Source organism: Rattus norvegicus, chromosome 3 (assembly GCF_021556685.1).
Source record: "Rattus norvegicus strain SHRSP/BbbUtx chromosome 3, alternate assembly SHRSP_T2T, whole genome shotgun sequence".
In the NCBI taxonomy this organism is placed as follows: Eukaryota; Metazoa; Chordata; class Mammalia; order Rodentia; family Muridae; genus Rattus; species Rattus norvegicus.
In genome coordinates, this window is record NC_141536.1 from 121,190,817 (window position 1) to 121,201,817 (window position 11,001).

Genomic DNA, 11,001 nt, shown 5'->3' on the forward strand with positions numbered 1-11,001 from the left:
TGAGTGTTTTATTAATTTTTTCATTCTGGAAAAAGAATATGACTGCACACATATCCTGGGAATAAAAATTCAAGGAAATAATCTAATCTAAGCAATTTCTGATGTCAAATCACACAATCCAGAAGGCAGGCTATAGCAAAACATAAAAAGAGTAAGTTTTATTAAAAGCCACTCTAAGTTACAGGAAATTGCAATTAGGCGGGTCTTTTACTTGGTATTTCATTAGACATTTTCAGGAGATGGAAAAGCAGATTTCCGGACTCTTTATGACTCAAGTACGTTCTGAACACCCTGTATCTTAGTTAACAGATTTAAAATTAAAGTCTGTTAATCACGAATGTTATTAAAGTATGTCCGTATTATTTTCATAGACAACGATGAAGCAAAGCAGAAAAGGACTGAATGTTAGGTCTGCCTTGGAAAGGTTAGAGGAAAGGGGCAGCAATACAAACGGAAGTAAGTCAGACATCTCTCATAAACTCCGTTAGAGTGACATGGAGGGACAGCAATACATCAAAAAGCATTTCTATAAATTAACTGTCTTTGGTAAAAACCATTTACAGTGAGGCTCTATGTGCTGTCAAGTGTTTGCTAGATGAGTTTTCTAACAACAATAATAATAATTTTAAACTTTAATCATTGTGTTATTTTTATATGTAGAGACTTTTTTTCTTGCACATCGGCTTAGCGTCATGAGTATGCAGTGCCTGATGAGGCCAGAAGATGCATTCAATCTCCTAGAACTGGAGTTGCAGACAGTTGTGAGCCACCATTTGGTTGTTGGGAATCGAACGTGTGTCCTCTGGAATAGCAGCCACTGCTCTTAACCTTTGGGCTCTCTCTCTAATTACTTAAAAAAATAAACACTGTATGGCTTTCATGAAAATATTTTCTCAGACAGTATCCCCAGAGCTTATTTCCCAGTACCTTAGTGGACATGAATCACATTTTAGTTTATATTTCCCCACATCATATTTACCTCCAGGGAAGAAATTCTATTTAGAACTAAAACATGTATCTAATATGAGGTTTACATGCACATTGGACCCATTTTTATGGAATCTTTGTTATGCTGAAAATAGGAAAGCAAATCTCAAAAGTCACCGATGGGGGCTCAGGAGGGGGGATGAGAGTAAAAGCTGTAAGATCTTCTAGATGTGGTTCTGGGAAGCCCTTTCTCTGAGGCATCATCTCATTTGTCTGACTGGTTTTGTCTTCCCTGAGGAAACTAAGACAGTCTCACATAGGACTTTGTCATGGAGACCACTGGCTAGAGTGAGGTTAGATGAATTTAGAGACGAACAAGGAATCACTACCCTGTGAAGTAGAGGCTAGAGTGAAGGGATCAGAACTCCAGACCCACAGGTGCTTGGAACAAGCCTTTGAGACCACAGACTTGGGAAGTGCCAACACACCTCAAGGCACATTTATGGTGTGGAAAAAGAAAGGGCCCTTGTTTAGACATGGACATGATACCAGAGATTGACTTGGAGGCCGAGGACTGTAATTGATGAACCTGTTTCTCCTCATAAAAATGATTAGAAAACCATCCCTTGCACCAGACACTATGATACATTTCCATGTGGCCATTTATAATTTATTGTTAACTCTGAGTTACTGGAGTTCTCCCCACAGACATTTATTTTGCCTCACACTGTTTGACAATTTCATGTACAAGTCTCCAAGAGTCTTCGTATTTCTCCTCATTTTCCAACACAAGAGAGAAAATGCAATGTTAACCCACTTCCTGGGCAAATAAATACACATGCAAGGCAGAAATTTTATAAATGCTTGCTCTGGTCTTTGTAGCCTAGATACCATTCTGGTCTCTCTCGCAAACCTGAAAACTGTGGCTGACATTTGGACAGGCATTGAGCTTGTCTTTGGAAAAATGGAGCAGTTGGCATTTATGAGAATTCAACCAAATTAAAGAAATAGAAGAATTAGCAAAATGTTCGTCACCTCATGTGTATCTGACACATGTTAAGGGCTATTGCTACCTCCTTTTAGGTCTACACATTCACTGTGTCTGTCCATAAGTAAGAGTGTGATGCACGCAATACAATGTAGATGGCATGTGGAGTGGACAGCATGGAGTTGAAGGCACTCCAAGCATACAGCATCTGCTGCTGGCCAGGACCTTGGCGAAGAGAATGCAGCAGGTGCCTGGGGAAAGAATTTGGGATGTGTCAAAAGTTTTCTATTTCAAAGGAAGTTAAGAGCTTCCAATAACATGAAATTTATTTGGAACAAGATGATGAATTATGTTGCTTCCTTCTCTCCTCAAACTATTGAAAGGGCAGCAAAAAAAAAAACCTGTTAAGGGGGATATGTCAGTGATAGTCATGGGGGAGGAAGGATAACTTTATTAGATTGAAAGGTTATTAAATGAAAAGTAGCTGAAGAATCAAGGAAACAACGAAACAAGGGAACATAATCCAAAATATCTGTTATAGCGGTATTGAATGTTTCCAGCAGGAACTCCCAAAGTTGCATAGTAACCAGAGAAGGACAGGAATGAGCATCGGGGTCTTAGCGAAGGCTAAGCTTGAAAATGTTCCCTTGTTCATTGAGACCAACTCAGAACTTAAAGACAGCACTGCTCTTGCCCAAAACAAAGTCCCCTGAGAAAGAGAAGACTCAGGTTGAGACTGGCCTTTGTTTTCATCTTTAGAGGCAGGGATGTTGAGAAAAGTCAAGACTCAAATGCACAGTTCCTTCCCTCCTTTGAAATAAAACTTTCACTAATAAAGCTTTGGTTGATCTCATACCAAAACCCTACAGAATAAGTGTGCCAAGCAAGTAGTTGATATCCATTCACAGGGAGGATCTAGCCACAAAGCTTCCTTAACTCTTATTCTTAACTGTGTGAAACTTCTATAAGGTCTATAAGACCTTCAAGTAAGTATATGAGAAATATCCATTGGCTTAAGACAGAAGACAACTCGGGGCTGGGGATTTAGCTCAGTGGTAGAGCGCTTACCTAGGAAGCGCAAGGCCCTGGGTTCGGTCCCCAGCTCCGAAAAAAAGAACAACAACAAAAAGAAAAGACAGAAGACAACTCGTTTGTGTTAATCTGTTTTTTTTAATACTACAATAAAGACCTGAGGTAAGCAATTTATAAAGAGGAAAAGTTTTATTTTGGTTCATCATTTTGAAGGGCTCAGGGAACGGTCACTGCTTCTGAGCAGGCGATAAAGAGGACCAGTTTGGTGGATGTGTATCAGAGTAAGTTGTTACACATGTGCTGGCTCAATAATGGGAGAGGACAGAAAGTCTGGGGAGCACCTTCAAAGCATAGCTTTCACCCATGAAGTTTGACCACCTACCTGTACATGCTATCTACCACATTCCTGCAGTATGAGACCTGTTAGAGACCAAGATTTTACTGCATAGCCATTGGGAAACATTTCAGATCTAAGTTCGAATGCCAATTAATTCCATTGCTTAGATACCAAATTAGATGCCTAAGAATTGCTAAGCCTTAAAATCATAAAGCCATCAGTGTCAAAAACTTTATGTGCAAATCAGATTGATATAAAAAATTTGTGGGGCTGTTTCAAACATCATTGAACCTGTTAACAGCATATATTTATGACAAAGACACAAGTCGTCAACATTCTTAGAAGTAATATACATATACATATGTGTTCATGCATACTGATATATTTATATGTAATTGAAAGACGATAGACTGACTGAGTTGCAGGAATGGCAGTAGGATAAGGTGGGGGACATTTTTAAGGAATGGCAATGACATTTTTAAAGGTATAACTTTTGAGCTAGTAGGCATAAATAATAATAATAATGTCATCCAACATCTGTTTACAGGGTTTACAACATTAGAGAATAAAATAGAAAATTGTTATATTATAAAATGTTTGTAAAGAACTAAATACTTAAACACTATGTTTTCAAATGAAAGTATATCAAACCAAAATCTAAACAAATTCAGAGGGGTTTAAACATTTGCTTTAAAAGAGGAACAAAGCCAAAAGGAAAACCCAAGAACCCCTGTTTTGTATGAAGTGCATTTTGTTTGTTTGTTTGTTTGTTTGTTTGTTTGTTTATTTATATACATCCCAAATGCTGCTCATCCTCCCAGTCCCCCTTCGCAGAGTCCCTCCCCTATCCCACCTCCCCTTTGCCTCTGAGAGGGCAGGCTCGCCCCTATACCCCACCATGGTGCAACATGATAAAGCACATGATGCATGATTAGGGGCATTCTCTCCCACTGAGGTGAAACGGGGCAGCCTTTTGCTACATAGAAAGACATTTTAACAGCCTACCAGTTCCATGTTTTGTATTGTTTTGTTTTCTGATGAATACAAAACTGAAGCCATACTGTCTTATTCTGCTTTCTATTGTTAAGATAAACATGACCAAAAGCAACTTGGAAAGGAAAGGGCTTATATCATCTTCCAACTTGGGTATCACAGTCTAACACCAAGAAACTCCAGCAAGAAGTTGGAGGCAAGTACGGAAACAAAAACCATGGACAAATGGTAACCTTTCTTCCTCTTTGTGCATTCTTTCTCTCTTTTTTTCTTTTTTTCTTTTTTTTTCTTCTTGCTATTTTATTATTTTATTCCAGCATTTCTTTTTTTTTTATATTTTTTTTATTAACTTGAGTATTTCTTATATACATTTCAAGTGTTATTCCCTTTCCCGGTATCCGGGCAAACATCCCCCTCCCCCCTCCCCTTCCTTATGGGTGTTCCCCTCCCAACCCTCCCCCCATTGCCGCCCTCCCCCCACCAGTCTAGTTCACTGGGGGTTCAGTCTTAGCAGGCCCAGGGCTTCCCCTTCCACTGGTGCTCTTACTAGGATATGCATTGCTACCTATGAGGTCAGAGTCCAGGGTCAGTCCATGTATAGTCTTTGGGTAGGGGCTTAGTCCCTGGAAGCTCTGGTTGCTTGGCATTGTTGTACATATGGAGTCTCGAGCCCCTTCAAGCTCTTCCAGTTCTTTCTCTGATTCCTTCAATGGGGGTCCTATTCTCAGTTCAGTGGTTTGCTGCTGGCATTCGCCTCTGTATTTGCTGTATTCTGGCTGTGTCTCTTAGGAGCGATCTACATCCGGCTCCTGTTGGTCTGCACTTCTTTGCTTCATCCATCTTGTCTAATTGGGTGGCTATATATGTATGGGCCACATGTGGGGCAGACTCTGAATGGGTGTTCCTTCAGTCTCTGTTTTAATCTTTGCCTCTCTCTTCCCTGCCAAGGGTATTCTTGTTCCCCTTTTAAAGAAGGAGTGAAGCATTCACATTTTGATCATCCGTCTTGAGTTTCATTTGCTCTAGGCATCTAGGGTAATTCAAGCATTTGGGCTAATAGCCACTTATCAATGAGTGCATACCATGTATGTCTTTCTGTGATTGGGTTAGCTCACTCAGGATGATGTTTTCCAGTTCCAACCATTTGCCTACGAATTTCATAAAGTCGTTGTTTTTGATAGCTGAGTAATATTCCATTGTGTAGATGTACCACATTTTCTATATCCATTCCTCTGTTGAAGGGCATCTGGGTTCTTTCCAGCTTCTGGCTATTATAAATAAGGCTGCAATGAACATAGTGGAGCACGTGTCTTTTTTATATGTTGGGGCATCTTTTGGGTATATGCCCAAGAGAGGTATAGCTGGATCCTCAGGCAGTTCAATGTCCAATTTTCTGAGGATTCTCCAGACTGATTTCCAGAATGGTTGTACCAGTTTGCAATCCCACCAACAATGGAGGAGTGTTCCTCTTCCTCCACATCCTCGCCAGCATCTGTTGTCCCCTGAGTTTTTGATCTTAGCCATTCTCACTGGTGTGAGGTGAAATCTCAGGGTTGTTTTGATTTGCATTTCCCTTATGACTAAAGATGTTGAACATTTCTTTAGGTGTTTCTCAGCCATTCGGCATTCCTCAGCTGTGAATTCTTTGTTTAGCTCTGAACCCCATTTTTAATAGGGTTATTTGTTTCCCTGCGGTCTAACTTCTTGAGTTCTTTGTATATTTTGGATATAAGGCCTCTATCTGTTGTAGGATTGGTAAAGATCTTTTCCCAATCTGTTGGTTGCCGTTTTGTCCTAACCACCGTGTCCTTTGCCTTACAGAAGCTTTGTAGTTTTATGAGATCCCATTTGTCGATTCTTGATCTTAGAGCGTAAGCCATTGGTGTTTTGTTTAGGAAATTTTTTCCAGTGCCCATGTGTTCCAGATGCTTCCCTAGTTTTTCTTCTATTAGTTTGAGTGTGTCTGGTTTGATGTGGAGGTCCTTAATCCACTTGGACTTAAGCTTTGTACAGGGTGATAAGCATGGATCGATCTGCATTCTTCTACATGTTGACCTCCAGTTGAACCAGCACCATTTGCTGAAAATGCTATCTTTTTTCCATTTGATGGTTTTGGCTCCTTTGTCAAAAATCAAGTGACCATAGGCGTGTGGGTTCATTTCTGGGTCTTCAATTCTATTCCATTGGTCTATTTGTCTGTCTCTGTACCAATACCATGCAGTTTTTATCACTATTGCTCTGTAATACTGCTTGAGTTCAGGGATAGTGATTCCCCCTGAAGTCCTTTTATTGTTGAGGATAGCTTTAGCTCTCCTGGGTTTTTTGTTATTCCAGATGAATTTGCAAATTGTTCTGTCTAACTCTTTGAAGAATTGTATTGGTATTTTGATGGGGATTGCATTGAATCTGTAGATTGCTTTTGGTAAAATGGCCATTTTTACTATATTAATCCTGCCAATCCATGGGCATGGGAGATCTTTCCATCTTCTGAGGTCTTCTTCAATTTCCTTCTTCAGTGTCTTGTAGTTCTTATTGTACAGATCTTTTACTTGCTTGGTTAAAGTCACACCGAGATACTTTATATTATTTGGGTCTATTATGAAGGGTGTCGTTTCCCTAATTTCTTTCTCGGCTTGTTTCTCTTTTGTGTAGAGGAAGGCTACTGATTTATTTGAGTTAATTTTATACCCAGCCACTTTGCTGAAGTTGTTTATCAGCTTTAGTAGTTCTCTGGTGGAACTTTTGGGATCACTTAGATACACTATCATATCATCTGCAAACAGTGATATTTTGACTTCTTCTTTTCCGATTTGTATCCCCTTGACCTCCTTTTGTTGTCTGATTGCTCTGGCTAGAACTTCAAGAACTATATTGAATAAGTAGGGAGAGAGTGGGCAGTCTTGTCTAGTCCCTGATTTTAGTGGGATTGCTTCGAGTTTCTCTCCATTTAGTTTAATGTTAGCAACTGGTTTGCTGTATATGGCTTTTACTATGTTCAGGTATGGGCCTTGAATTCCTATTCTCTCCAGGACTTTTATCATGAAGGGGTGTTGAATTTTGTCAAATGCTTTCTCAGCGTCTAATGAAATGATCATGTGGTTTTGTTCTTTCAGTTTGTTTATATAATGGATCATGTTGATGGTTTTCCGTATATTAAACCATCCCTGCATGCCTGGGATGAAGCCTACTTGGTCATGGTGGATGATTGTTTTGATGTGCTCTTGGATTCGGTTTGCCAGAATTTTGTTGAGTATTTTTGCATCGATATTCATAAGGGAAATTGGTCTGAAGTTCTCTTTCTTTGTTGTGTCTTTGTGTGGTTTAGGTATAAGAGTAATTGTGGCTTCATAGAAGGTATTCGGTAGTGATCCATCTGTTTCAATTTTGTGGAATAGTTTGGATAATATTGGTATGAGGTCTTCTATGAAGGTTTGGTAGAATTCTGCACTAAACCCGTCTGGACCTGGGCTCTTTTTGGTTGGGAGACCTTTAATGACTGCTTCTATTTCCTTAGGAGTTATGGGGTTGTTTAACTGGTTTATCTGTTCCTGATTTAACTTTGGTACCTGGTATCTGTCTAGGAAATTATCCATTTCCTGAAGATTTTCAAGTTTTGTTGAATATAGGTTTTTATAGTAAGATCTGATGATTTTTTGAATTTCCTCTGAATCTGTTGTTATGTCTCCCTTTTCATTTCTGATTTTGTTAATTTGGACGCACTCTCTGTGTCCTCTCGTTAGTCTGGCTAAGGGTTTATCTATCTTGTTGATTTTCTCAAAGAACCAACTTTTGGTTCTGTTGATTCTTTCTATGGTCCTTTTTGTTTCTACTTGGCTGCTTTCAGCTCTGAGTTTGATTATTTCCTGCCTTCTACTCCTCCTGGGTGTATGTGCTTCTTTTTGTTCTAGAGCTTTTAGGTGTGCTGTCAAGCTGCTGACATATGCTCTTTCCTGTTTCTTTCTGCAGGCACTCAGCGCTATGAGTTTTCCTCTTAGCACAGCTTTCATTGTGTCCCATAAATTTGGGTATGTTGTACCTTCATTTTCATTAAATTCTAAAAAGTTTTTAATTTCTTTCTTTATTTCTTCCTTGACCAGGTTATCATTGAGTAGAGCATTGTTCAATTTCCACGTATATGTGGGCATTCTTCCCTTATTGTTATTGAAGACCAGTTTTAGGCCGTGGTGGTCCGATAGCACGCATGGGATTATTTCTATCTTTCTGTACCTGTTGAGGCCCATTTTTTCACCAATTATATGGTCAATTTTGGAGAAAGTACCATGAGGAGCTGAGAAGAAGGTATATCCTTTTGCTTTAGGATAGAATGTTCTATAAATATCCGTTAAGTCCATTTGGCTCATGACTTCTCTTAGTCTGTCTACATCTCTGTTCAATTTCTGTTTCCATGATCTGTCCATTGATGAGAGTGGGGTGTTGAAATCTCCCACTATTATTGTTTGAGGTGCAATGTGTGTTTTGAGCTTTAGTAAGGTTTCTTTTATGTATGTAGGTGCCCTTGTATTTGGGGCATAGATATTTAGGATTGAGAGTTCATCTTGGTGGATTTTTCCTTTGATGAATATGAAGTGTCCTTCCTTATCTTTTTTGATGACTTTTAATTGAAAATTGATTTTATTTGATATTAGAATGGCTACTCCAGCTTGCTTCTTCTGACCATTTGCTTGGAAAATTGTTTTCCAGCCTTTCACTCTGAGGTAATGTCTGTCTTTGTCTCTGAGGTGTGTTTCCTGTAGGCAGCAGAATGCAGGGTCCTTGTTGCGTATCCAGTTTGTTAATCTATGTCTTTTTATTGGGGAGTTGAGGCCATTGATGTTGAGAGATATTAAGGAATAGTTATTATTGCTTCCCGTTATATTCATATTTGGATGTGAGGTTATGTTTGTGTGCTTTCATTCTCTTTGTTTTGTTGCCAAGACGATTAGTTTCTTGCTTCTTCTAGGTTATAGCTTGCCTCCTTATGTTGGGCTTTACCATTTATTACCCTTTGTAGTGCTGGATTTGTAGAAAGATATTGTGTAAATTTGGTTTTGTCATGGAATATCTTGGTTTCTCCATCTATGTTAATTGAGAGTTTTGCAGGATACAGTAACCTGGGCTGGCATTTGTGTTCTCTTAGGGTCTGTATGACATCAGTCCAGGATCTTCTGGCCTTCATAGTTTCTGGCGAGAAGTCTGGTGTGATTCTGATAGGTCTGCCTTTATATGTTACTTGACCTTTTTCCCTTACTGCTTTTAATATTCTTTCTTTATTTTGTGCGTTTGGTGTTTTGACTATTATGTGACAGGAGGTGTTTCTTTTCTGGTCCAATCTATTTGGAGTTCTGTAGGCTTCTTGTATGCCTATGGGTATCTCTTTTTTTAGATTAGGGAAGTTTTCTTCTATGATTTTTTTGAAGATATTTACTGGTCCTTTGAGCTGGGAGTCTTCACTCTCTTCTATACCTATTATCCTTAGGTTTGATCTTCTCATTGAGTCCTGGATTTCCTGTATGTTTTGGACCAGTAGCTTTTTCCGCTTTACATTATCTTTGACAGTTGAGTCAATGATTTCTATGGAATCTTCTGCTCCTGATATTCTCTCTTCCATCTCTTGTATTCTGTTGGTGAAGCTTGTATCTACAGCTCCTTGTCTCTTCTTTTGGTTTTCTATATCCAGGGTTGTTTCCATGTGTTCTTTCTTGATTGCTTCTATTTCCATTTTTAATTCCTTCAACTGTTTGATTGTGTTTTCCTGGAATTCTTTCAGGGATTTTTGCGATTCCTCTCTGTAGGCTTCTACTTGTTTATTAATGTTTTCCTGTGTTTCCCTAAGGGAGTTCTTCACATCTTTCTTGAAGTCCTCCAGCATCATGATCAAATATGATTTTGAAACTAGATCTTGCTTTTCTGGTGTGTTTGGATATTCCATGTTTGTTTTGGTGGGAGAATTGGGCTCCGATGATGCCAAGTAGTCTTGGTTTCTGTTGCTTGGGTTCCTGAGCTTGCCTCTCGCCATCAGATTATCTCTAGTGTTACTTTGTTGTGCTATTTCTGACAGTGGCTAGACTGTCCTATAAGCCTTTGTGTCAGGAGTGCTGTAGACCTGTTTTCCTGTTTTCTTTCAGCCAGTTATGGGAACAGAGTGTCCTGCTTTCGGGCGTGTAGTTTTTCCTCTCTACAGGTCTTCAGCTGTTCCAGTGGGCCTGTGTCTTGAGTTCACCAGGCAGCTTTCTTGCAGCAGAAAAGTTGGTCTTACCTGTGGTCCCGAGGCTCAAGTTCGCTCGTGGGGTGCTGCCCATGGGCTCTCTGCAGCGGCAGCAACCAGGAATACCTGTGCCGCCTTTCCGGGAGCTTCAGTGCACCAGGGTTCCAGATGGCCTTTGGCTTTTTCCTCTGGCGTCCGAGATGTGTGTGCAGAGAGCAGTCTCTTCTGGTTTCCCAGGCTTGTCTGCCTCTCTGAAGATTCAGCTCTCCCTCCCTCGGGATTTGGGTGCAGAGAACTGTTTATCCGGTCTGTTTCTTTCAGGTTCCGGAGGTGTCTCAGGCAGGGGTCCTGCCGCTCCTGGGCCCTCCCCCACGGGAGCCCAGAGGCCTTATACAGTTTCCTCTTGGGCCAGGGATGTGGGCAGGGGTGAGCAGTGTTGGTGGTCTCTTCCGCTCTGCAGCCTCAGGAGTGCCCACCTGACCAGGCGGTTGGGTCTCTCTCTCACAGGGTCTGGGAGCA